Here is a 10,044-nt window from a genome sequence, read left to right on the forward strand (position 1 = left end):
TGTTGCTCAGGGCTTATTCCTGAACCATCCCTGGAGGTGCTCAGGGGACCGTATGGGGTACTGGGGCTCAAACCCTGGTGGGCCGCGTGCAAGAAAAGCGCCCTCCCTGCTGTACTGTCTCTCCGGCATTTGCAACAGAAATAAGGGTTTGGAGGAGTTCAGCGGAGCGGGGCTGGGTGGTGGCTAGGGCGTGAAGGGGAACGTCCGATTTTCCAACAGAACTTCCAGGAGTTCAATTTCAAAGTCTGAGCTCTGTGCAGATTGCAAGGGCCCCATGGGAAAAGGATCTCCTGAGCGTCCAGGACCTGAGGAGGTGACAGGCCCAGAGCTGGACCCGCCCCCTCTCCATGGGCACCACCAGAATCAGAGGTGGGGAAGACTGGCCCGCCCCTCCCCCAGGACCCCTGGGGACCCCGGACAGCAGCCAGGGGCTCGGGGCCCAGCTTGTTTCCTTCTGCAGCTCCCCCGTGCTTCGGGGCTCTGGGGGTGTGAGAGGCGTCTTGGGGGCCAGAGCCCTAGAGGTCAGGGCGTTGGCCTTGCACACAGCCAACTCGGGTCTGATTCCCAGCATCCCGCAGGGTTAGCTAAGCACTGCCAGGAGTGATCCCGGCCTGAAATCCGGAGTACAGAGCCAGGAGTAAGCCCTGAGTACTGTGAGGTATGGCTCAAAAACCAAAAAGAAAGAAAGCGAGAGAGAGGAAGGAGGGAGGGAAGAGAAGAAGGAAGGGAGGAAGGAAGGAAGGGAGCAAGGAAGGAAGAAGGGAGGGAGGGAAGGAAGGAAGGAGGGAGGGAGGGAGGGAAGGATGGAAGGAAGGAAGGAAGGAGGGAAGGAAGGAAGGAAGGAGGGAAGGAAGGAAGGAGGGAGGGAAGGAAGGAGGGAAGGAGGGAAGGAGGGAAGGAGGGAAGGAAGGAAGGAGGGAAGGAAGGAAGGAGGGAGGGAAGGAAGGAGGGAAGGAGGGAAGGAAGGAAGGAGGGAGGGAAGGAAGGAGGGAAGGAGGGAAGGAAGGAAGGAGGGAAGGAAGGAAGGAGGGAGGGAAGGAAGGAGGGAAGGAGGGAAGGAAGGAAGGAGGGAAGGAAGGAAGGAGGGAGGGAGGGAAGGAAGGAAGGAAGGAAGGAGGGAGGGAGGGAGGGAAGGAAGGAAAGAAGGAGGGAAGGAAGGAAGGAAGGAGGGAAGGAGGGAACCTTGAGGGGGCACTGGGGTCACCCCCTCCTGTGAGAAACAGCAGGGTCTCCCATGTGAGGATGTGGCTGAGAGCTCACCCCAGGCTGACCACACACCCTGGAGTCTGGGAGATGCTTTCCCCGACCCCCTTCACCCCAGACCTGGGCGCACGAGCTCTTCTCGTGAGAGGCGACGAGGTCTGGGAGCAGGGCCTGAAATATCTCTTGGTGGCTGGGGAGGGGGGTGGGGGCACACCTGGTGGGGCTCCTCCTGGCAGTGCGGGGACCGTGTGGGGCGGGTTTGGAACCCAGGGCCCTGGTGGGCAAAGGCTGTGCCCCGCCTGAGGAATGTCTCCCCTCCCCGTCCTTGGGCTCTTCCTCTCGTATTCACGCACATTCCCCTCCTCTCCCTGCCCCTGCTGCCCACCCTTCTCCTCTTCCCCTCCCTCTCCTCTTCCTCTTTTTGACTCAGGGCCACCCCAGCCGTGCTCAGGGCTTACTCCTGTCTCTGTGCTCAGGGGTCACTCCTGGTGGACCTTGAGGGGTCAGCTATGGAGCTGGGCAGGGAGCCAGGGTCAGCCGTGTGCAAGGCAAAGCCCCTCCCCACCATGCTGTCCCTACACTATGGGGCGTGGATGGACCGGGCTGCTGCCCCCAGCCATGAGGAGCACGAGGGTGAGATGCCGAGCGCCCCCACCTCACTTGTGCTCCCTAACTGCGAGTGGGACGCCTTGAGCGCAGGTGTGCCAGCACCGGGACTCCAGGGGGCAAACCTGGGTGAACCCTGCAGCTAAGTGTGCGGTCCTGGGAGCCGCAGGACCAGCCAAGAGTGGCACTTTCTCAGTCGACATGTCCCCAAATATCAGCTAGACATGGAGAGGTAAACGAGACCGAAGAAATTGTCAAGCTAGTGAGATAGCACACAGATCAAGGTGACGCCTTTGTCAACCCTGGTTCCATCCCTAGTATCGCATATGGTCCCCCGAGGACCGCGGGGAGAAATCCCTGAGCACTGCTGGGTGTGATCCAAGAATCAATAAATCAAATAATCAGGGGCTGGAGCAATAGCACAGCAGGTAGGGCATTTGCCTTGCACCCGGGTTTGATTCCCAGCATCCCATGTGGTCTCCCAAGCACTGCCAGGAGTAATTCCTGAGTGCAGAGCTAGGAGTAACCCCTGAGCATCGTCAGGTGTGACCCAAAAAGAAAAAAAAAATCAAATAATCAAAAGTTTAAGAAGCCTTGTCGCATCATCTCTCTCTGCTTCCCCAAGTATGTGGCTCCCACGATGATCTCTCTTCATTTCTGCATCCTCGATTTATCCCTCTCGAATGGGCCACTTCTGCCGGCTTTGTTGCTGCCAATGAATCCCACCTTTTATCAAATGAAATAAAGCAAAGCATGAATGCTTCTGGGACCCCCACTCAGGGCTCAGTGTGAGGGACACACACACATTTTTACCTTCTTGGGTCACCATAAAAATGTTGATTAGGGGCTGGAGCGATAGCACAGCGGGTAGGGCGTTTGCTTTGCACGAGGCCGACCTAGGATTCAATTCCCACCATCCCATATGGTCCCCTGAGCACCGCCAGAAGTAATTTCTGAGTGCATGAGCCGGACTAACCCCTGTGCATCGCCGGGTGTGACCCAAAAAGCAAAAAAAAAAAGTTGATTAATTTAAAATAAGTACATTCTAAGGGCCTGGAGTAGTGGTGCAGCGGGGAGGGCATTGGCCTTGCACATGGCCTGGGTTTGATGCCCGGCACCACAGACGTTCCCCCAACCCCACTCAGTGATCCCTGAGTGCAGAGCCAGGAGTCAGCCCTGGACACTGCTGGGTGTGCCCCCACCCAGCAAAACAAAAACAAACAAAAATATTACACACACACACACAAATATATCCAGATCAACCCAGACTAGATCCTATCCTTCTGATTTCCAAGAAACTGGAACCCTCACAGGCTACTGAGGGCCTGGAGAGGGCTCCGGGGGCCGGAGCAAGGCTTTGTCTCGCACTGCATTCAGTACGGCTGGAAGGGCTCTCTGAGCACTGAGCCAGGAGTAGTCCCTAGCACAGCCAGGTGTGGTCCCCAAACTAAAACAGTACGTATTTTTTGTTACCCAAGGCTTCCTCCTGGCTCTGAACTCAGGAATCACTCCAGGGGACCACATGTGATGCTGGGGATTGAACCCGGGTCAGCCCTGTGCAAGGCAAGCACCCTCTCCCCTGTGCTATCGCTCTGGGCCCAAGATCTATTTCTCAAGGGCGGAAGAGACAGCACGAATGTTCCCCATGTGCCGAGCATGTGGCTGCACGCGGCCGTGCCCCTGGTCTGATCCAGCACCACATATGGTTCCCTGAGCACCTCCAGTTTCCCTCAGGGCTCGCGCATGGTGCCCCGTGGCCCTGGGAAAGTGCTCACTGCACAGGTGAGGGTCCCCTCGGCCCACCAGCCTCATAGGCGGAGCCGTGCAGGTGAGTACAGAACCCTGCAGGCGGGTCCTCACCCACTGTCCTGCCATGCCATGGACACCACAGAGGCCCACGACGACCAGAGTATGAGCCTAGAGCCGAGTGCAGACGGTGCTGTCACCTGTGTGCCTTGTTTCCCAGCAGTGCTTGGGGGGTGCTTTTTACTGTGGATGTCCTAGAGGGTCTGCCGCCAGCGGTTCTCAGGCTGGGGCAGAGCTGGGGGCCTGCACTGTTGGCACTATGCCGGTGGACCAAGTGGTGGTGTGGGAGCAGCAATGGCTCACTGAGTCCATCGTCACTTCTTTTTTTTTTTTTTTGGGTCACACCCGGCGATGCACAGGGGTTACTCCTGGCTCTGCACTCAGGAATCACTCCTGGCGGTGCTCAGGGGACCATATGGGATGCTGGGATTCGAACCCGGGTCGGCTGCGTGCAAGGCAAACGCCCTACCCGCTGTGCTATCATTCCAGCCCCGCATCGTCACTTCTTACTCGCCCAGTGGACGCGCCCCTGCCACCACGGAGCCCTTGGGGCTCACCTGCCCTCTCACTCGGCCTGCAGGCAGTTTTAGCGTAGTTTGCCAACCAAATTCTTTGTCCAATGCTGTTTCAAGGACCTTCATTTTGACTTTGCTCTGACTTTTAAATTTTTTAAAAATATTTTTCAGGGCTGGAGCGATAGCACAGCGGGTAGGGCGCCTTGCACGCGGCAACCGGGGTTGAATTCCCAGCATCCCATATGGTCCCCTGAGCACCGCCAGGAGTTAATTCCTGAGTGCAGAGCCAGGAGTGACCCCTGTGCATCACTGGGTGTGACCCAAAAAGAAAAAAAAAATTTTTCTCCTTGCACCTGGACTGATGGTGCCCAGCTGCCCTCACGGCGAACAATGCTGCTTCTGAAGTCTCTTGATGTGGATTCCACACATAGGGCAAGTGAGCTGCCCAAGTAATGTTTGATTTTTTTGTAGTGCTCATCTCCTTGCTTTCACGTTTTTCAAATGCTGTGGCTTACAAAGTTGTTTGTGATGATTTGTTACCGGAATTCAATATTCTAACCCAGCCCCACCATCACTGAGATCTTCCTGCCCATTGTCCTCAGTTTCCCAATGACCCCTTATGCCTGTCCCCAGAGCAGCCCCCAAATATTTACTTTATGCAACTTGTTACCACTGAATGACTAATGGAATGATCAGAAAATACTTCAGTAGAAGAAAGTTTGCAAAAATTGTTGTATCTCACCATGGGGACAGTAAGTCCTTGACGGAGGGTTTACTGGGCTGCTGTTGCTAGCTGAGCCCTCTGTGTGTTTGCTGAGCAAGCTTAGCTGGCATCTACATTACACTCCCCTCCCGCTGGTGGGCTCCAAGTTGGATTTCAGTGTTGTAGAGTTTGGAGAAAAACCCAGTGGAACATGTCCACACAACTCCAGACTCACGAACCCAGCTCAGACTCAGATCTGGTCTCAGTCACATACTTATAAGCCCTGGGTCGAACTCCGGATTCATGTCCCAGAGCCCTCCTTCACCGGCAGCACCTCAGTCGACACCCCGGTGTATCCACAGGCATAAATGTCGGGGTCCCCTTAAGTTGTCTTCTCTCAGATCCTTCCACCTTTGAGTAAGTCACTCTGTCAGCGCCAGTCCAATTTACATTCTGTATCCGAATACTGCTCGCTCCGATACTCTAAGTCTAGAACAGGCCTGACCTCTTGCCTGACCTCTTGAAATGTGTGCATGTGTGTGCGCGCGTGCATGCATTCCGTGTGTACATGTGTGTGCATGTGTGCATGTGTGTACGTGTGTGCATGTGTGTACATGTGTGCATCTGTGAGTGTGTGCACCTGTGTATGTGTGCATGCATGCACATCTGTTTGTGTTTGTGCACGTGCATGTGTGCATGAGATGTGTGTGCATGCATGTGTGTGCGCACGTGTGTGTGCATGTGTGCATGTGCATGTGTGTGCGCATGCACATCTATGTGCATGTGTGTGTGTGTGTGCACGTGTATACACTCACAGTGCTCCTGGCTCTGTATTCAGGGCTGATCCATGGTGATGCTTGAGGACCGTAAGTAGTGCCGGGGATATGTCAGGCTGGTTGGAAGCAAGACCAGTGCCTTAACCCTTAGACTACTTCTTCAGCCCTTGTAGAACTTGCCTTTTCAAGCTCGATGCTTGCTCTTCAGGTCCGCATTCATCTGTGAACACGGAACTTACTTGTTTGTCTCTATGTCTCTCTGCTAGCTTCTTCCACTCTGGAGAGCCCCACGTTCTGTCTTGCACACATGCTTCTTCCCTCCCCACCTGTCTTTCCTTCACCACCTTCCAGACACCCCATACCCACTCCGGAATGCCGACATGTCTCCTGTTACATTCTTTGCACTTACTGCACCTAATAGTATCTTTTTTTTTTCCCTTTCCCCTCATTTGTTGTCTTTCCATGACACAAGGACGCTGAGGAGAGGGACTTCCCCACACGGACTGCACAATTCTCAGCCCCTGGAACAGTGCTTGGATGGTACCAGGCTGAGCCGCCGAAAATTTCCTGTCACCTACTTATTGTGAAAGATCTAAATTTCACAAGGCCACTGCTCTCCTCTCCTTTGAGAGTATCCAGGTTAGCAGACACTCGTGGATGTGAAGTGAAAGGGCTGGCAGAGCCCTGAGGAGCCTGGTGAGGTTTCCACCCCTCCTCCTCTCAGCAGAGCTGAGGCCTCAGCCGGCGTGACGTTAGTGTCCCCTCTGTGCCTCTCCTCTTCCTCCTCAAGTCTTAGGCCACACTGAGTGGCTCAAGGTCACTGGTGTGCAGACGAAGTAGCTGGGGAGGACAGAAACAGGGGCTGGTGTAGCTTCTGCTCGGAGCATCTCAAGTTCAACTGCTTTTCACATAGGTCAGTTGCCCATGACCTGCCCGTAGGGACTGCTGAGCGGCCGAGGTATAAAGATAGCCTTTAGAGAGGATCAGGTCTCTATATGGAGAAATGATAGCTAAGCGACAATAATAAGGATTTGCGGAGGGCAGGGAGGGGCTCTGCATGGGGATTTGCACCGAGAACGCTGGATTGGAGACAGCCAGCCACGAGCCCCAAAAGAGGCTTGAGACCAGCAAGGGCCTGGCCTAAAGCTCCACAGAAAACCCTCAGGGCCAGCATCTAGCGGCCCCTCTGAGCTGCAGCCTCCACCCGCCTTTGGCCCGAAGGTACCAGGGGCCGGGATCAGTCCTGAATCATTTGTGCTCCTGTTTTCCCCCGTGGTTATACTTTTCATTCTTGGGTCCCCCGTACCGGCCAGGCCCTGGTCAATCTCAACTCAGATGTGAGGGAAAATGAGTCCATTTTACTAGTGTGCTGGGAAATCAGAGCTGGGGTCTGAGAATCGCGCCTCTCCTGGGTGGCCAGTGGAGCAGCCGGGCAGTCCCTGGCTCTGAGCTGGTACCCCGTAACCTGGACGGGGACTGAGTGGCAACTTTTAACAGCTTTCTCTCCTGCAAAACAGTGATAATGGTGGTGACTCCTTTATCAAGTTCTTGTAAAGAATGAATCAGATAGTATCTGCAATGACCACCCTGGACAAGGCGTGGCACTAATGCCCAGGGCGCTGTCACAAGCATGTCGTGTGTTTTCTCCTCTAAGTGCTACTTCCCTCATGTGGAGACAGCCTGACATCCCTCCCAGCTGTTTTTGTTTTTGTTTTGGTATTTGGGTCACACCCGGCGATACTCAGTGATTACTCCTGGCTCTGCACTCAGGAATTACTCCTGGATGTGCACAGGGGGACCATTTGGGATGCCCGGAATCGAACCCAGATCAGCAGTGTGCTGGCACCATACAGCCCTCCAGCAGCCTTTGAAATAGTCCTGCCCACAAACATCTGGTGCAGCAGCTCACATGTCCCGTCATCCAGGGAAAACTCTTATTTGTGAAACGTCCATTAAGTGCCCGGTCTGGTCCTGTGGGAAGTGCTTTGTAAATTACCAAATTTATGTATTCTTCTCTTGCCTTTGGGGCCATGCCCAGTGGTGCCGGATCAGGTACTATTCCCTGTCCTGTGCTCTGAAGTGTCCCCCGGCCTTGCCTGGGGGCCATCTGTGGTGCCAGGGACTTGAACCAAGGCTGGAAGGGTGCTAAGTGCCTTAATCCCTATTATTCTCTGGACTCTAAATTTCCTTTGATTATTGTTGTTTTTCGGGTCACACGCAGCGATGCCCAGGGAGGGGTTACTCCTGGCTCTATGTTTGGCAATCTCTCCTGGTGGTGCTTGGGGAGCCATCTGGGATGCTGGAGATTGAACCTGGGTCACATGCAAGGCAAACGCCCTCCCCACTATACAGTCCTGGCATCTCAGTTTCCTAATTTAATACTGCAACCTGGCAGAGTGGGGCTTACCTCCTACACTTCACTAGTGAGCAAACAGATTCTGACAGGTTTAAATGCTTTTCCTGAGTTTGTTTTGGGGCCACTGGGTTTTGTGGGGGATTACTCCTGGCTAGTGACCCTAGGGTTGACAGTGTTGAACCAGGGTTGCTTATATGCAGAAAGGCCTTAACCCCTGCACTCTCTGGGCCAGGGTTAAAGATCTTACCCAAACTCAGAGCAGAAAGGCCACTCCAAAGCCCAGTATTCTTTACTCTAGTAGTTTATTATCATCGTGGCAAAAAGAACATTTTAGTAATATAATATAGAAAAGGAGTGATGGTTGCTGAGTGGAAATGTTATGAAACTAGATATTGCTTTTTGGGTCAGACCCGGCGATGCACAGGGTTACTCCTGGCTCTGCACTCAGGAATTACTCCTGGCAGTGCTCGGGGGACCATAGAGAATGCTGGGAATCGAGCCCAGGTCAGCGGCACGCAAGGCCAATGCCCTCCCCGCTGTGCTATGGCTCCAGCCCCTGCTTTGTATTTTCACGGTGGCATGTTAAAGTGGTTCTCCTTGACAGCATCAGTACTAGGCACTGAGTACTGCCTATGTGATCTGGGCCGTACTCTGCAGTGCTCGGGGGAATCTTCCTGGCTCTCTGCTCAGGAGGGAGCCCTGGCAGTGCTCGGGGGCCCCAATGTGGTGCTGGGGATTAAAACCGGGGGTGGAGGGATGCAAGAGAGATGCCTTCACCCCATCCTATCTCTCCTGCCCCAATCTTACTCCTCTTACTAGAGATATGTCACCATACCAGTAATTTTACATTGACTGTAAAATTATTTACTTAACTTGAAAGGAAAATATACTTTAGAGAAAGCAACAGTGGACTCCAGGATAAACCTCAGTTAAAAGAAAATCTTGGGGGGCTGGAGTGATAGCACAGCGGGTAGGGCGTTTGCCTTGCACGCAGCCGACTCGGGTTCGAATCCCAGCATCCCATATGGTCCCCTGAGCACCGCCAGGGGTAATTCCTGAGTGCAAGAGCCAGGAGTAACCCCTGTGCATCGCCGGGTGTGACCCAAAAAGGAAAAAAAAAAAAAAAAAAAAAAAAAGAAAATCTTGGGGTCGAGGACAGAGCTCAGTGGTCGAGCACTTGGCGGGATATGTGTCAGCCCTGGGTCCCGGCCCAGCACCGTATGAAAAAGAAAAATCTCACGGTGTCACTTCCTATCCACCTTCAGGCTGATTCTATCATCAAACCCACACTTCTCTCACCACAGGACAGGCACGGAAGAAAGTGAGGGTTTTATTTATTTATTTTGGGGCTTAATTCTAAGTTCAGAACAAATATTCACTTAGAAGACTAAAAAATAAGCAACAAAAACTCACCCCTCTTTACAATACAATGCCCAGTAGCATTGTATTAAGTATTAATGGCCCTTAAAAGTGGTGGAGGGCCGGAGTGACCCCTCTGCAGGTGGGAGGCTTGCATGATGCTGACCACAATCGATCCCTGGCATCCCATATGGTTCCCTGAGCACTGCCAGGAGTGAGCTCTGAGCATCTGGGTGTGGCCCAAAAAGTAAAGAAAAAAGTTTCGGAGGTAAAAAACCGAATTTCTTTTTTTTTTTTTTTTTTTTGCTTTTTGGGTGCACAGGGGTTACTCCTGGCTCTGCACTCAGGAATCGCCCCTGGAGGTGCTCAGGGGACCATATGGGATGCTGGGAATCGAACTCAGTTCGGCTGCATGCAAGGCAAACGCCCTACCCGCTGTGCTATCACTCCAGCCCAAAAAACCGAATTTCTTTGTGGGACTAAATGGACCATTAAGAAGAAATGGAGGGGGGACGCTGGAGTGATAGCACAGCAGGTAGTGCATTTGCCTTGCACGGGGCTGACCCCAGTTCAATTCCCAGAATCCCATATGGTTCCCCAAGCACTGCCAGGAGTGATTCCTGAGTGCAGAGCCAGGAGTAATCGCTGTGCATCACCAGGTGTGACCCAAAAAGCAAAAAAAAAAAAAAAGAAGAAGAAGAAGAAGAAGAAATGGAGGGG

Source organism: Sorex araneus, chromosome 4, assembly GCF_027595985.1.
Source record: "Sorex araneus isolate mSorAra2 chromosome 4, mSorAra2.pri, whole genome shotgun sequence".
Taxonomy (NCBI): Eukaryota; Metazoa; Chordata; class Mammalia; order Eulipotyphla; family Soricidae; genus Sorex; species Sorex araneus.